Genomic DNA, 13514 nt, shown 5'->3' with positions numbered 1-13514 from the left:
AGTTTTATACTTATGTGTTTTCCTGGTAACAATTACCATCTTTAAATTTTATTTGAAGCACTGACTTTAACATTCTTTGTAAGGCTGGTCTAGTAGATGAACTCCTCAGCTTTTACTTGTCTGGAAAATTCTTTATCTCTCCTTCCATTTTGAAGGACAGTTTTGCCAGATAGAGTATTCTTGGTTGGCAGGGTTTTTTGTTTGTTTGTTTGTTTGTTTGTTTGTTTTTTCTTTCTTTCAGCAATTTGAATATATAATGCCACTGACTCCCTTTTGGCCTGCAAAATTTCTGCTAAAAAACTTACTGGTGGTCTTATGGGGGACGGGGGAGGATTTCCTTTTATGTAACAAGTTGCTTTCCACTTGTTGCTTTTAAGATTCTCTTTTAGTCTTTTGACCATTTAATTACAATGTGTCTCATGAGTCTCTTTGGAATTTTTTTTTTAATTTTTTTTTTTTAACGTTTATTTATTTTTGAGACAGAGAGAGACAGAGCATGAATGGGGGAGGGTCAGAGAGAGGGAGACACAGAATCTGAAACAGACTCCAGGCTCTGAGCTGTCAGCCCAGAGCCTGACACGGGGCTCGAACTCACAGACTGCGAGATCATGACCTGAGCCGAAGTCAGCCGCTTAACTGATTGAGCCACCCAGGCGCCCCTGGAATTTTTTTTTAAATTAAGTTTTCTGGACTTTCTGGGTCTGGATAGGTTTCTTTCTCCATGTTGAGAAAAGTTTTCAGCCATTATTTCTTTGAACTAGCCTTCTGACCCTTTCTTTCTTTCTTCCCCTTCTGGGACCTTTATAATGGGTAAATTGTTCCTCTTGATGGTGTTTCAAAAGTCCCTTAAGCTATCTACCCTATTTATATTTTGTTTTATTTTTATGTTTTCACTTCTCAGATTAATTGAGTTTCACTGCTTTGTTTTCAGGTTCACTGATTTTTTATTGTGTTTCATCTAGTCTGCTATTCAACCTGAATCCCTTTATTAAATTCTTCAGTTCAATTATTATATTCTTCAGGTCTTGATTTGTTTTCTACTTTTTTTTTTTAACTTTTTAAAAATGTTTATTTGAGAGAGAGAGAGAGAGAGAGAGAGAGAGCAAGTGGAGGAAGGGCAGAGAGAGAGGGAGACACAGAATCTGAAGCAGGTTCCAGGCTCTGAGCCATCAGCACAGAGCCCAATGTGGGGTTCAAATTCCCGAACCTTGAGATCATGACCTGAGGTAAAGTCGGATGCTTAACTGACTGAGCCACCCAGGCACCCCTGTTTGGTACTTTTTCATATTTTCTATCTCTTCTTTGAAATTTTCACTTTGTTCATGCATTGTTCTCCTGACCTCTGTGAGCATCTTTATGGTTGCTATTTTGAATCCTATTTTAAGTAAATCACTTCTCTCCATTTTATTGAGGTCTATTTCTGGAGTTTAATTTTGTTCTTTTGTTTGAAATATATTCCCCTATTTCTTTATTTTTCTTGGCTCTCTGTGTTGGTTTCTGTGCATTAGATAAAGTAGCCACCTCTCCCAGTCTTGACAGAGTGCTCTTGGGTAGGAACAATCTCATCAATCAGTCTGACCTGAGCTTTTCATTTTTCTCTTAAACTCCTGTGAATGCCTAAGTCATCTTCATTGTTCTAAGTGCCTCCCAGTATTAGAGGGTGTGCTCAGACCCATCACTGTCCTAAAGGGGAGGATCGCAGTTAGCACCTAGATTCCAGTTGATTGGAAGCTAGACCCTCAGACAGCAGCAGGAAAGTATACAGTTAAACCCCTTCCTGGGAGAACCTGAGAAGTAGGCATTTTTGCTGCTCTCCCTATGCTTTGCCCAATTGTAAAGCCATGGGAGGAGGGGAGTGCTTCTGTTTTTATTAAGAACTTTTTTTGTTTATTTGTTTGCTGTAGTCCTGTGGTACTAATGAATGCATACTGGCTGTCAGAACCCATGATCCAGGGGCCTGTGCTCTGGGCAGCAACTGGAAAATCTGGGGGTACCAGATGTGTGAACAAGCTCTTTCTAGGGAGATACTGACTACTGAAGTAGGCTAGAGGGAGAGGACAGAGATGTCCCCAGGCTTCCCTAGTCTCTGGGGATGATGTCATTCAGTCCCAAGATATGTTCTAAATTAGAAGCTTGATCCTTGGGCAGCAGCTTTCAAAGTATGCAAATAGACCTCTTTCAGGGAAAGACTGGGATATGGGTGTTTCTGTTTGTTCTTTTTGCTCTGAGCTGTGGGAGAATAGTCAGTTAAGAACTGCTTCTTTGTTTGCAACAGTCCTATGGGACTCCTGAATGCAACCCCCACTGGCTGTCAGGGCCAGGTGACCCAGGATCCCAACCCTCGGATGGCAGCCGCTGAACCTGGGGTACAGATATGCACAGAAGCTCCTTTCATAGAGATACTGCTAATATGGAGTGGGCTAGAGGGAGAAGGCAAAGGTGTCCACTGGCTTCCCTGGTCTCCAGGGAGGATGGCAGTCAGCCCCTAGATGTGTGCTAAATTAGAAACGTTATTCTTAGTAAGCAGCTTTTAATGTATGCAAATAGAAGCTTTTCAGGAAAAGACTGGGAAGACTGAGACGTGGTATTTTTTGCTGCTCCTACACTGAGCTCTGGGGGATAGCCATGATGAGTCCTCTAGAGCCCATTAAGAACTGTTCCTATGTATCCTATAGGATACAAACCTAGTGGGTCTTGTGGATGCAAGCCCCATTGATTTGCAGAGATAGAAGTTTTGGTGTCCCTCATGTGCAATTCTTAAATGTTGGGATGCTGGATATGGGGTCCAAACGCTTCACTCCTTGGGGAGAAACTTGGAGTTGGAAATTCTGTCCTGATTGTATGGTTGCTGTGCCAGGGGTGGGGTTAATAGTGTGTCTCAGCCTTTCCTACCCATTTTGATGTGGATGTTCTTTGTTCATCTGATATATAGGAGTCACGCAGTTTCTGGATTTCTTTCAGAGGGAATTTCTTAATGTATAGCTGTACATTTGATATGTCTGTAGGGGGAGAAACTTCATGGGCCTCCCATGTTGCCATCTTGGACAGGATCCACAAATTGAATGTTAGTTTTCATTAATGGTACTCAGTCTATACAGCTGGTTTTGAGTAATAAAATAATTAGTTAATGCATGTAATTTAGTTAGTATAGTGCCTAGCATGCTTAATAATTGTCCTTAATAATTATTTACTATTATTTGTAGTATATGAATGCTCCCATAAGTGACAAACTATATGTATTGTATTGTCTTTTTTCAACACACTTTGTTTCAAAATTTTCACCTTCGTGCATAGAGAGTAACTTCATTTTCTTAAAACTGCTGAATGATGTTAGTTTTTCCTTTATGGGCATTTAAGAAGCTTTAACTTTTCAGAAAATTTAAGAAAAAAACCCTTAAAATATGCTGTCTTGTACATGCATGTGGCTGTCTTATAGCATAGAGATCTGGTATGACAGTTACTGGATCATAAAGCATATTTAACATTAATAAATTGTAGAAATTGCTCATTAAAGTAATTGTTCATTAGCTATTATGGCTGCGTGTTTTTCTGTCATCTTACCAACATGTGAGGTTACCAAATTTTGAAATATTTGCCAATAATACTTTATGAGCTCATTGCTTTAATGTGCATTTCCTTGATTACTACTGAGAAACACTTTTGTTTATTTAGTTTATTGGCTCTTTGTATTTCCTCTTTTGTAAACTGCCTGTTTTCTTTTTGTTTATCTGGTATCTGATTTCGAAAGTCTGGTTTCCTCTTGAAAATATTGGAGGATTTTTTGAGAAGGCGGAGAATATTACTTTCTCTTTTAGACCCATAAATTTTGGGTGTACAAGAGTGACAATGAATTATTTTAGAACAATATTTCAAATTGGAATTCTAATGAGCTCTTAATTATAAATTAAAAACAGTATTACTAAAAGGCGTCAGCAGCATCAGCCTCACTCAGAGGAAATTTTAGATGTGTGCATTTTCAGGTCCTTCTCTGACCACTTTACCAGGAGCTCTAGGGGTGGAGCCCAACTAGTTGTGTTTTAGTTTAACAAGCTCCCAGGTGATCGAAAAGCAGTAAACTAGACCATTGAAAGATTCTTTTAATCACCATAAGATTATGACTGTTTGTCTTATATTACTTAGTGATGTTAACATTTAAAAATTTTATTGGTATACACAACAACTTGGATGAATCTCAAAGGAATTATATGGAGTGAAAAAAGTCATTCCCACACATACTGTATGTTTACATTTATATAACATTCTTGAAATGACAATATTATAGAAAGAGAGAACAGGTTAATTGTTGCTAGGAGTTAGGGAGTGTAGAGTGCGGTAAAGGGCTGGTAGATGGGGGTGATAATAAAAGGAAATAACCAGGAATTGTTGTACTGTTGGAACTGTTCTGTATCTTGACTGTGATAGTGGGCACACAAACTTACACATGTGATAAAATTCATAGAACTGAATACACACACACACACACACACACACACACACATAAACACAAACACACACAAATGAGTGCAAGTAAAACTTGGGATATCTGAATAAGATCTGTGTATTGTATCAGTTTCAGTATTCTGGTTGTGATAGTATACTACAGATGTGTGAGATGTTACCATTGGGGAAAAATTGGGTAAAGGATGGAAAGGATCTCTCTGTCTTTTTACAACTTACAACTAGAACAACTAATTCTACAATTATCTGAAAATTAAAAGTTCATTAAAAAACAACAGAAGTTTTATTAGGTTTAATTGTTACCATTCCTCCAAATATTGATAGGAAACTGGGAAAATGGCTTATTGTCATTTTCACTCTGAATTTGGCAAATTATTTCAATTCTATTAGTAATATGTTTAAAGAATTAAAAACAAACAAATGAACAAACATGCTAGATTTAGAACATTTAATTTCCTATTGAAAAAAATTTTTTTTAATTTTAAACATGGTTTTTTAGAGAGACAGAAGAATGTGAGTGGGGGAGGGGCAGAGAGAGAAGGAGACACAGAATCTGAAGCAGGTTCCAGGCTGTAAGCTATCAGCACAGAGCCCTACATGGGGCTCGAACTCATGAGCCATGAGATCATGACCTGAGTCAAAGTCAGACACTTAACATCTGACTGAGCCACCCAGGTGCCCCGAAAACATAGCTTTAATTCTTCTGTAAACAATGTATCTCTAATCTTTAAATCTTATATTAATTATTCCTACATAAAATAATATAAATGTATAAAACACAGAAATGCTTAAAGAGGAAAAAATAGCATATATTTTGTTTTTTAACCTTTAGCGTTTAGGTTTAGGTGCTTTTCTATTTGAGTGACAATCCTCCTTGGAGAAATAAAAACATAACTGAAACACAGTTGAGTGCAATTTCTACAAAACAGACATAAGAGCCATGGGAACTCTTAACTACAGATGGGATGCAGTTTTCAAATAATTACAAAATGAGGTTGCTCAATAATCCCAAACTCCTAAACACTCACACCACTAATTACAGATTCCAAGAGGAAGAGTGTTCATGGATCTTTTGGTAAGTCATTGCAGTTTTCATGTTGACACAATTTCCCATACAATCAACCTAAAATACTCCAGGTTACCAATTTCATTTCTTTTTCTCCCCAGAACTCACCTGGGAGCTCTTATGTTGTACCTATTGGAATCCATTTATTTTGTCCCCTTCCTAGAACTTTGATCTGGGTACTATTGATTTTGATTCATTGGCTGACAGTTTTAGACACTGATTGAACATTTATTTCAGGCTTGGATGACACACATTAACACAAACTCTTCACCCATGAACCATTAAAACAGTCAGTAAAAGTTGAAAGATAAAAGAAAGATGGTGCTATGTTCTATTTGTAGCCTTCATTTCCTCTATTTGGCTAGCTTGTTCCTGGGTTGGTCAGGGTAGGATTCACTCCATTCAATGTCCTCTTTCACCTGGGACTTAAGAGCTGACACAAAAATTTACCAAGACTGTTAATAGAATTTATTATATTTAGAATTCTTAAACTACAGTTATTAATTTCAAAAGTTGCTTAGTAATTTTCACAAATTAACTCATTTTATATATATATATGTATATATATATGTATATATATATATACATATATATATAATCTCCAACATGTGATTTATTGTTGTTTATTTCCATTCAGCTTTTCGTGTTCCCTAGTGTCCTAGAGGAGTGCGTTACTGTCTTAGCAATGTATACTTGGTGAGTGTAGCATAGAAACTGGAAGAAATATGATTTAGTATCTTTGCTTTGGGATGAATTTCCTCAGTTGGATTCTGTTCTCAGAAAACTTTTGGAAGCACATTTAGTGGTGTGTAGTTTGAGGGAAACTGCACTGCACTAACTACTCAAAAAATAAGAATATCTTTATATCCTTGAAATTTGAGAACAACTTTTATTTGTAAGTCTATGTGTTTTTCCCTGTATTTGGGGCATCTCTTCATTCTCCAGCAACAGGAAAGTTCCTAACATGGGCTTTGACCTCTTTTCAAAACCATAGGGAGAGAAGCAGTCTTTTATAGTTCCTGTATACTGAGTCATACCATACCAAGTTCTGGTGCCAAAAATCTGTACTAGACTCACTTTCATTAACCAGTCGCTCCAAACAGGTCATTGAAGGGCTCTTGGAATTATGATTTATGGTATTTCATGCAGTGATACAAAAAATGCTGGACTGAGTTCAGAAACAAGGGTCAAATGATGACAATGAGAGCAAACAATTTCAGATTGTTTTAGTTGTAGCTGACTACCAGGAAGCTGGGAGAGAATGTGTATCTGGGAGAACTAAGCAGTCATATGGTCATAACTAAGCCAGCCTTCTATGTATATATGTATGTTTGTATGTATCTATGTATGTATGTATCTATGTATGTTATGTATTCATTCATTCATTCATTCATTCATGTGGAAGGACAACACTTGATTACTTGGAGAAAAGGTTAACATATTTCCATCTTCCTCCTAAAATGTTTAGTTATAAACACTGGGAAAGAGCTCCTTTTGGCCATTGATTTCCAAGGAGTGGTAAGACTCAATTTTGTGAGCTGATTAAAAGCACTAAATATTTGTGGTCAAGGATAGAGTGACCCTATGATGCTTCAGTGCTGATGTTAGACTGCTCTATGCTTTTGCTGTCATATAGTGCAATACAGTTTTCATTCTCTTGTTTCCAAAATAATACAGTATTTCTGTATATCACTGCGCCGCCTTTTTTCTTATCATTATTTGTCACTGTTTGGATCCTTCCTCATTTTTAGCTAATGTAGTCTTTAAGATTCACTAACAAGTGCTCACTTCAGCAGTACATATACCAAAATTGGAATGATTTAGAGAAGATTAGCATGGCCACCCTGTGCAAGAATGACATGCAAATTCTTGAAGTGTTCCATATTTTAAAAAAATCCTTGGGGGCACTTGGATGGATCATTGGGTTAAGCACCTGGCTTCCACTCAGGTCATGATCTCACAGTTAGTGAGTTTGAGCCTCGCATTGGGCTCAGTGCTGACAGCTCAGACCCTGCAGCCTGCTTCAGATTCTGTGTCTCCTTCTCTCTCTGCCCAACTCCCGCTTATGCTCTCTCTCTCTCTCTCAAAAATGAACAAATGAACAAAGTTAAAAACAAACAAACAAACAAACAAAAACCTTGGGGCACCCGGGTGGCTCAGTCTGTTGAACATCTGACTCTTGATTTTGGCTCAGGTCATGATCTCACAGTTCACGAGATGGAGCCCTGCATCAGGCTGTATGCTGACAGTGCAGAACCTGCTTGAGTTTCTCTCTCTCCCGCTCTCTCTGCCCCTCCTCCACTCATGCATGTGCTCTCTCTCTCTCTCTTTCTCAAGATAAACAAATTTTTTAACAAAAGTAAAGTAACATGTTGAAAGAGAAAAAGATAATGGTTCCAAAAGAGACTTAGATCTTCTAGATGATCAAAAAATCTTAAATATTTTTTAAAAACTCTTACATTACTGGTCTTTAAGTTGAAAAGGAAAAAAATATGTATCCATACTTTTATGAAATAAAGAGAAAATAGCCATTATATGACCTGTTTCTTCTGTCCAGTTTCTGACAGCATGATCCACATTAGCACCTCTCTCCCATTCTACTTCAGGCAGATTTTTCACAGGCTTTTCTCTTATCTAAGCCTGTCTAAGAACCTTACCTTTATTTCTGTTATTTTATCTAATTTGGGACATAAGAAGGGTCAGAAACAAACAAAAAGAGCTGCCAAAGACATAATAGAAACTTTTGTCCTTTTCCTGATTTGGAACAGTCCTACCCACTAAAAGTAATATAAATTAAAATGCAATGAGTCATCCTTTTCCATCATTTGCATGAGTACCACACCTGTTGTCCACCTTTGCAAGAAAGGTCACTTGCTGAAAATGATGATTCATGCCTCCCACCCCTCTTCAAGGACTTTCTAGCTGTCTATGCTCATCAATAGCATCCATAAAATTAATTCCACCTGGCACTAGCTCTAGAAATCACTAGACCTGTGCCTCTGACCAAGGATCTTCTTATCTGACTTAAACTCTCCTAGTAACTCAGGCATGTGATGCTGACTCCAAGTACCCTGGAAGGAGCCTTGGAATTCAATATGTGTAAAGCAAGCCACACGTGATTTGTTAGCAATAGAATAGGCAACCATCATGCAACATCTATCATTCTCTGTCAAAATAAAGTGAATTTCTTCTATTATTGTTTAATAGTAGTTAATAGTGTCATGAAATTTAGATTTTTAATTTGTTTCTTTGAAAACCATTAAAACTGTGGAGAAATAACAATGGTTATCGTGCATTACATGGCTGGCCACTACTGTGTTAGGCGCTTTAATTAGTGGTCTTCTTTGACCTCACCCAAAGAGATAAATGCTACAGTCTCCTTTTTTTTTTTTTCCTTCCGGAGGTAAACCTGATGTTTAGAGATTAAATAATTTATCATCATGCAGTTACTAAGAACTAGAGGAGTAACTTGAATCAAAGACTTTCACTCTCCAAAGTCTGTGTTCCTTCCCACTTTGCTCAAGAAACAATTATACTAATTCTAAATCTGCTTAACAGAATTTGTGATAATTTAATCAGGCCAGCCATGCACCTTTGTACTCTGAGGATAAATCTGTTAATTCAACAAATATTTACAGTGAGAGTTATGTACCAATTGATTAATTTTTTTATAAGTTCTTCAAATATTTGTCAATTTTATTAATTTGAAACCTGTTTTGGAAGATAATACTCATTTCCCAAGTGGAAATCAAAGACAGTGATTTCATCTATTGCCAATTGTAGAACACTGAGCCCATTAGAAATATTTAATATACTGTTTCTTCTTTTAGTCCTGAGTTTGAATATGAAGTATATTTCTCTTTGAAGAAGACTTTTAAAATATTGTAATTCCAAATTGTCACCAAAAGATAAAGTCATTACTATTGAAATATTTTGAAACTAAACTAAACACTTAGATTTTATAATAGTTTCAAAACAAAATAAATGGATGTCTGGCTTGAAAATCCTCTAAGCAGACAAAACCATTTAAACCATGTAAGCAAAACTAAAACCATGTAAGCAAAACATGTAAACAAAACTAGTTTAAGTCATGAACATAAGCAAAATTTAATTTACTTTTATAAATATATTGCTCTGATAATCATAAAAGAAACTTAGGCCATATTCCTAAAATGCTGTAAGATAATCACTTTTAACCAATCCTCTGCTGTCTAGAAACCCATGTTGTAATAACTGATCCTAATTTTCACTCTATAAGCCATCCTGCAATGTCAGACCTCTGAGCTTTTATACACATTGGTTTGAAGACTCCTGGTTTTTAGTTTTATTTTATTTTATTTTTTAATTTAATTTTTTATTTTTTTAATTTACATCCAAATCGGTTAGCATATAGTGCAACAATGATTTCACGAGTAGATTCCTTAATTTCCCTTACCCATTTAGCCTATCCCCCCTCCCACAAGCCCTCCAGCAACCCTCAGTTTGTTCTCCATATTTATGAGTCTCTTCTGTTTTGTCCGCCTCCCTGTTTTTATATTATTTTTGTTTCCCTTCCCTTATGTTTATCTGTTTTGTCTCTTAAAGTCCTCATATGAGTGAAGTCATATGATTTTTGTCTTTTTCTGATTAATTTCACTTAGCATAATACCCTCCAGTTCCATCCATGTAGTTGCAAATGGCAAGATTTCATTCTTTTTGATTGCCAAGTAAGACTCCATTGTATATATATACCACATCTTCTTTATCCATTCATCCATCGATGGACATTTGGGCTCTTTTCATACTTTGGCTATTGTTGATAGTGCTGCTATAAACATGGGGGTGCACGTGTCCCTTCAAAACAGCACACCTGTATCCCATGGATAAATGCCTAGTAGTCATGAAGACTCCTGGTTTTTAAAATGTTATGTGCACCATAAACTCTTACTAAATATTATTTTACTGATCTGTTTTTAATTTTTACTATTTTTGATTTTGACAGTTTCTGGTGTCAAAAGTGGGATCAAAAAGATGACCCTTTCAGTGACTCTGAGGCTGATGAACAACAATGTGTGGGTACCCATGGAGTTCAATGCACTCACTATTTTATTGCGAATTGCAGAGTGAGAAGGTAAGTTTCTGGGATGTCTGTTTTTATATGAAAAACCTTCATGGAATGTAGGGTGTATTTTAGTTAAAGAAAAAAGGGAGCAATTCTGTCCTAAAATAAAATGACTGGTTGTTCCAAATAAGAAAGAGAAAAATAATAAGATAAAACCTACATGGATATAGGAAATTGCAGAGGTTTTGAGTAAAAGAAATTTTATGTTGTGTGGTCAAATGTGGCTAAAATTAAATAGATTAATTTACAAGGGTTTTTTTAAATGAAATTAATAATGTACTGATACAAAACGAGTTTAATTTCTATCTCTAAAAGTCACAGAATTTCTTAGATTATTGTTCTGCTTTTAATAAAAGATAATAAAAGATTTTTCTTTACCTATAATGTGATCTTCCCCAGAAACAAAGATTCTACATCTCATCCAAAAATACCCTGTTCTTCACATTGTCTTTATTAGGTCTTTGATAACTTAGAAAAATTAAGCATTTCTAGTATTTAAAAAGCTAAGTTTTTGTTTTTGTTTTTTAAATGTTTATTTATTCTGAGAGAAATAGAGATAGAGTGTGTGTGAGCACGGAGGAGCAGAGAGTTAGAGGGAGAGAGAAAGAATCCCAAGCAAGTTCTGTGAGCTCCAACACAGGGCTCAATCTTATAAACTGTGAGGTGATGACCTGAGCCAAAATCAAGAGTCGGATGCTTAACAGATGAGCCACCTAGGTGCCCCTAATTTTTTTTTTAATGCCTATGAAACTTCCTGGATTTGCCTTCGATATCTTTTTTCAATTTGATTTAATGGATAATTAAATTTTATTTCACAGTGATTTGTTATACTTTTTGATAAGTATTTTACCTCTTTTGAGTTTTTTTTTTGAGTACAATTGACACACAGTGTTATATTAGCTTCATGTGTACAACATAGTGAATCCACAAGTGTATATATTATGCTATGCTCACCACAAGTGTAGCTGCCATCTGCCACCATACAATACTATTACAGTATCATTGACTATATTCCTTATGCTTTGCCTTTTAATCCCATGGCTTATTCCACAACTAGAAGCCCATATCTCCCACCCCCCTTCACCCATTTTGCCCACGCCCCCACCCCTCCTCCCCTCTGACAACTATTCTCATACACTCTTGGTGGGAATATAGACTGATATAGCCACAGTGGAAAGCAATGTGGAGGGCCCTCAAAAAATTGAAAACAGAACTACCATATGATCCAATAATCTCATCACTGGGTATTTACTCAAAGAGAAAGAAAACCTAAATTGAAAAGATATATGCACCCTTATGTTTATTATAGCATTGTTTACAATAGCCAATATATGGAAGCAACCTAAGTATCCACCAATAGATAAATGGAAAGGAAGATGTGATATATATGTATACACACACACACACACACACACGCATATATATAAATATATATATATATGTATATGTATATATATATATACATATATATGTGTGTATATATATATATATATACATATATATATATATGAATATTGTGCAACCATGAAAAAGGATGAGTTTATGCCATTTTGACAACATGGATAAATCTAGGGGGTTTTATGCTAAGTGAAATAAGTCAGACCAAGAAAGACAAATACCGTATGATTTCACTCATATGTGGAATTAAAAAGAAAAATGAATAAACAAACAAAAAGCAGAATTTGACCTATAAATACAGAGAACAAAGTGACATCAGCCCTCGAAACATTTTTCTATATATCTCTCCTAAGGCAAGGAAAACAAGAGCATCTTTTGAAATTTTTGACAAATTTCCCCAAATCGAATTCTAAGTGAAGTCTTTTTGACCTTAAACTAACTGTGGAATATTCTAGAGGCTTACTGCAAGATCTCAAAGATTTGCTCTGTCTTCTTATAGAAAGAGAAATATTGATTTATTTAGGCTTATTTGACATGTTAAATTGCGTGGAAAACATCGTCAAATAATAAGCAATGTTTAAGCTTCTTAGGTTATATTTATATGGACATATATTAGTAATATATGCTGTGTCTTGGTATAAATCTATCAGTCGTGATTCCAGTTATTGTTTTTAAATATTGTATATCATAAAAATAATCAAGTTTACTTGTCAGTTGCATAATATTTTTAGTGAACTGTCACCACATCTTTAGCCATGGCTGTCATTAAGACTTATCCCTCACAGACAGCTATTGGTTTACTCTGATTTCTTCTAAGGAAGCACTGACATTCAACTATAGGAAAAAAATGCTGTCCCTTCAAAAATATTTATGGAAAAGATCTTGAAAGTTGCTCTAGAATACAGGTTTCTAATAACATGAAAATCATAACACTGAACTGAGTAAGAATTTCTAGAACTCTAATGGAAAAATTGATTCATAGAATTGCTAACTCAATATCAAGAAAAGCAAAAATTAACTATGTGGGACTAAATGAACTGATGACTATGATTATAATTTTTATGACTTTGAAAAATTGCTTGTACTTTAATGTTTTGTTTTCCAGCTTTAAAGAATTCCCCTTTCTCCTTTTTTTTAAGCTCTCTATAACTTACAGCAATTTGGTTTAGTATACCTTTGCAAAATAAAGGTTGAAACATGTATCTTTTTTTTTCCCTATCTAATCCTTCCAGAGTTCAGAAACTCTTATTAAATGTTATTATTTTTATGACAATATAAGTATTTCCTGAAGTTCAAATATAATCTATTCACTGTGTCACAGGACACAATTGGGCAAGTCCTTAGTTTGGCTCCTCAGCCTAAAGAGACTTTTAAAGGTTTGATCTGAGATTCATTATTACCTGACAATTGTAAAGACCAAAGGTTGGCTTTATAGATCCAATAAAGTGTCTTGGATATTACCAGAGCTTTGACTGGAATATCATGTTGAGA

General features: G+C 35.6%; 1 non-coding gene across 1 annotated transcript; it reads left to right on the top strand.

Moving 5' to 3' along the window:
• Positions 1-7304: 7304 nt before the first annotated feature.
• Positions 7305-7413, top strand: LOC125939172 (U6 spliceosomal RNA). The gene has a single exon (XR_007462935.1). It is a non-coding gene; the product is annotated as a U6 spliceosomal RNA (small nuclear RNA).
• The last annotated feature ends 6101 nt before the right edge of the window (positions 7414-13514 follow it).

This window comes from Panthera uncia (genome assembly GCF_023721935.1).
Source record: "Panthera uncia isolate 11264 chromosome B2 unlocalized genomic scaffold, Puncia_PCG_1.0 HiC_scaffold_24, whole genome shotgun sequence".
NCBI lineage: Eukaryota > Metazoa > Chordata > Mammalia > Carnivora > Felidae > Panthera > Panthera uncia.
This window is presented reverse-complemented; position numbering and strand designations above follow the sequence as displayed.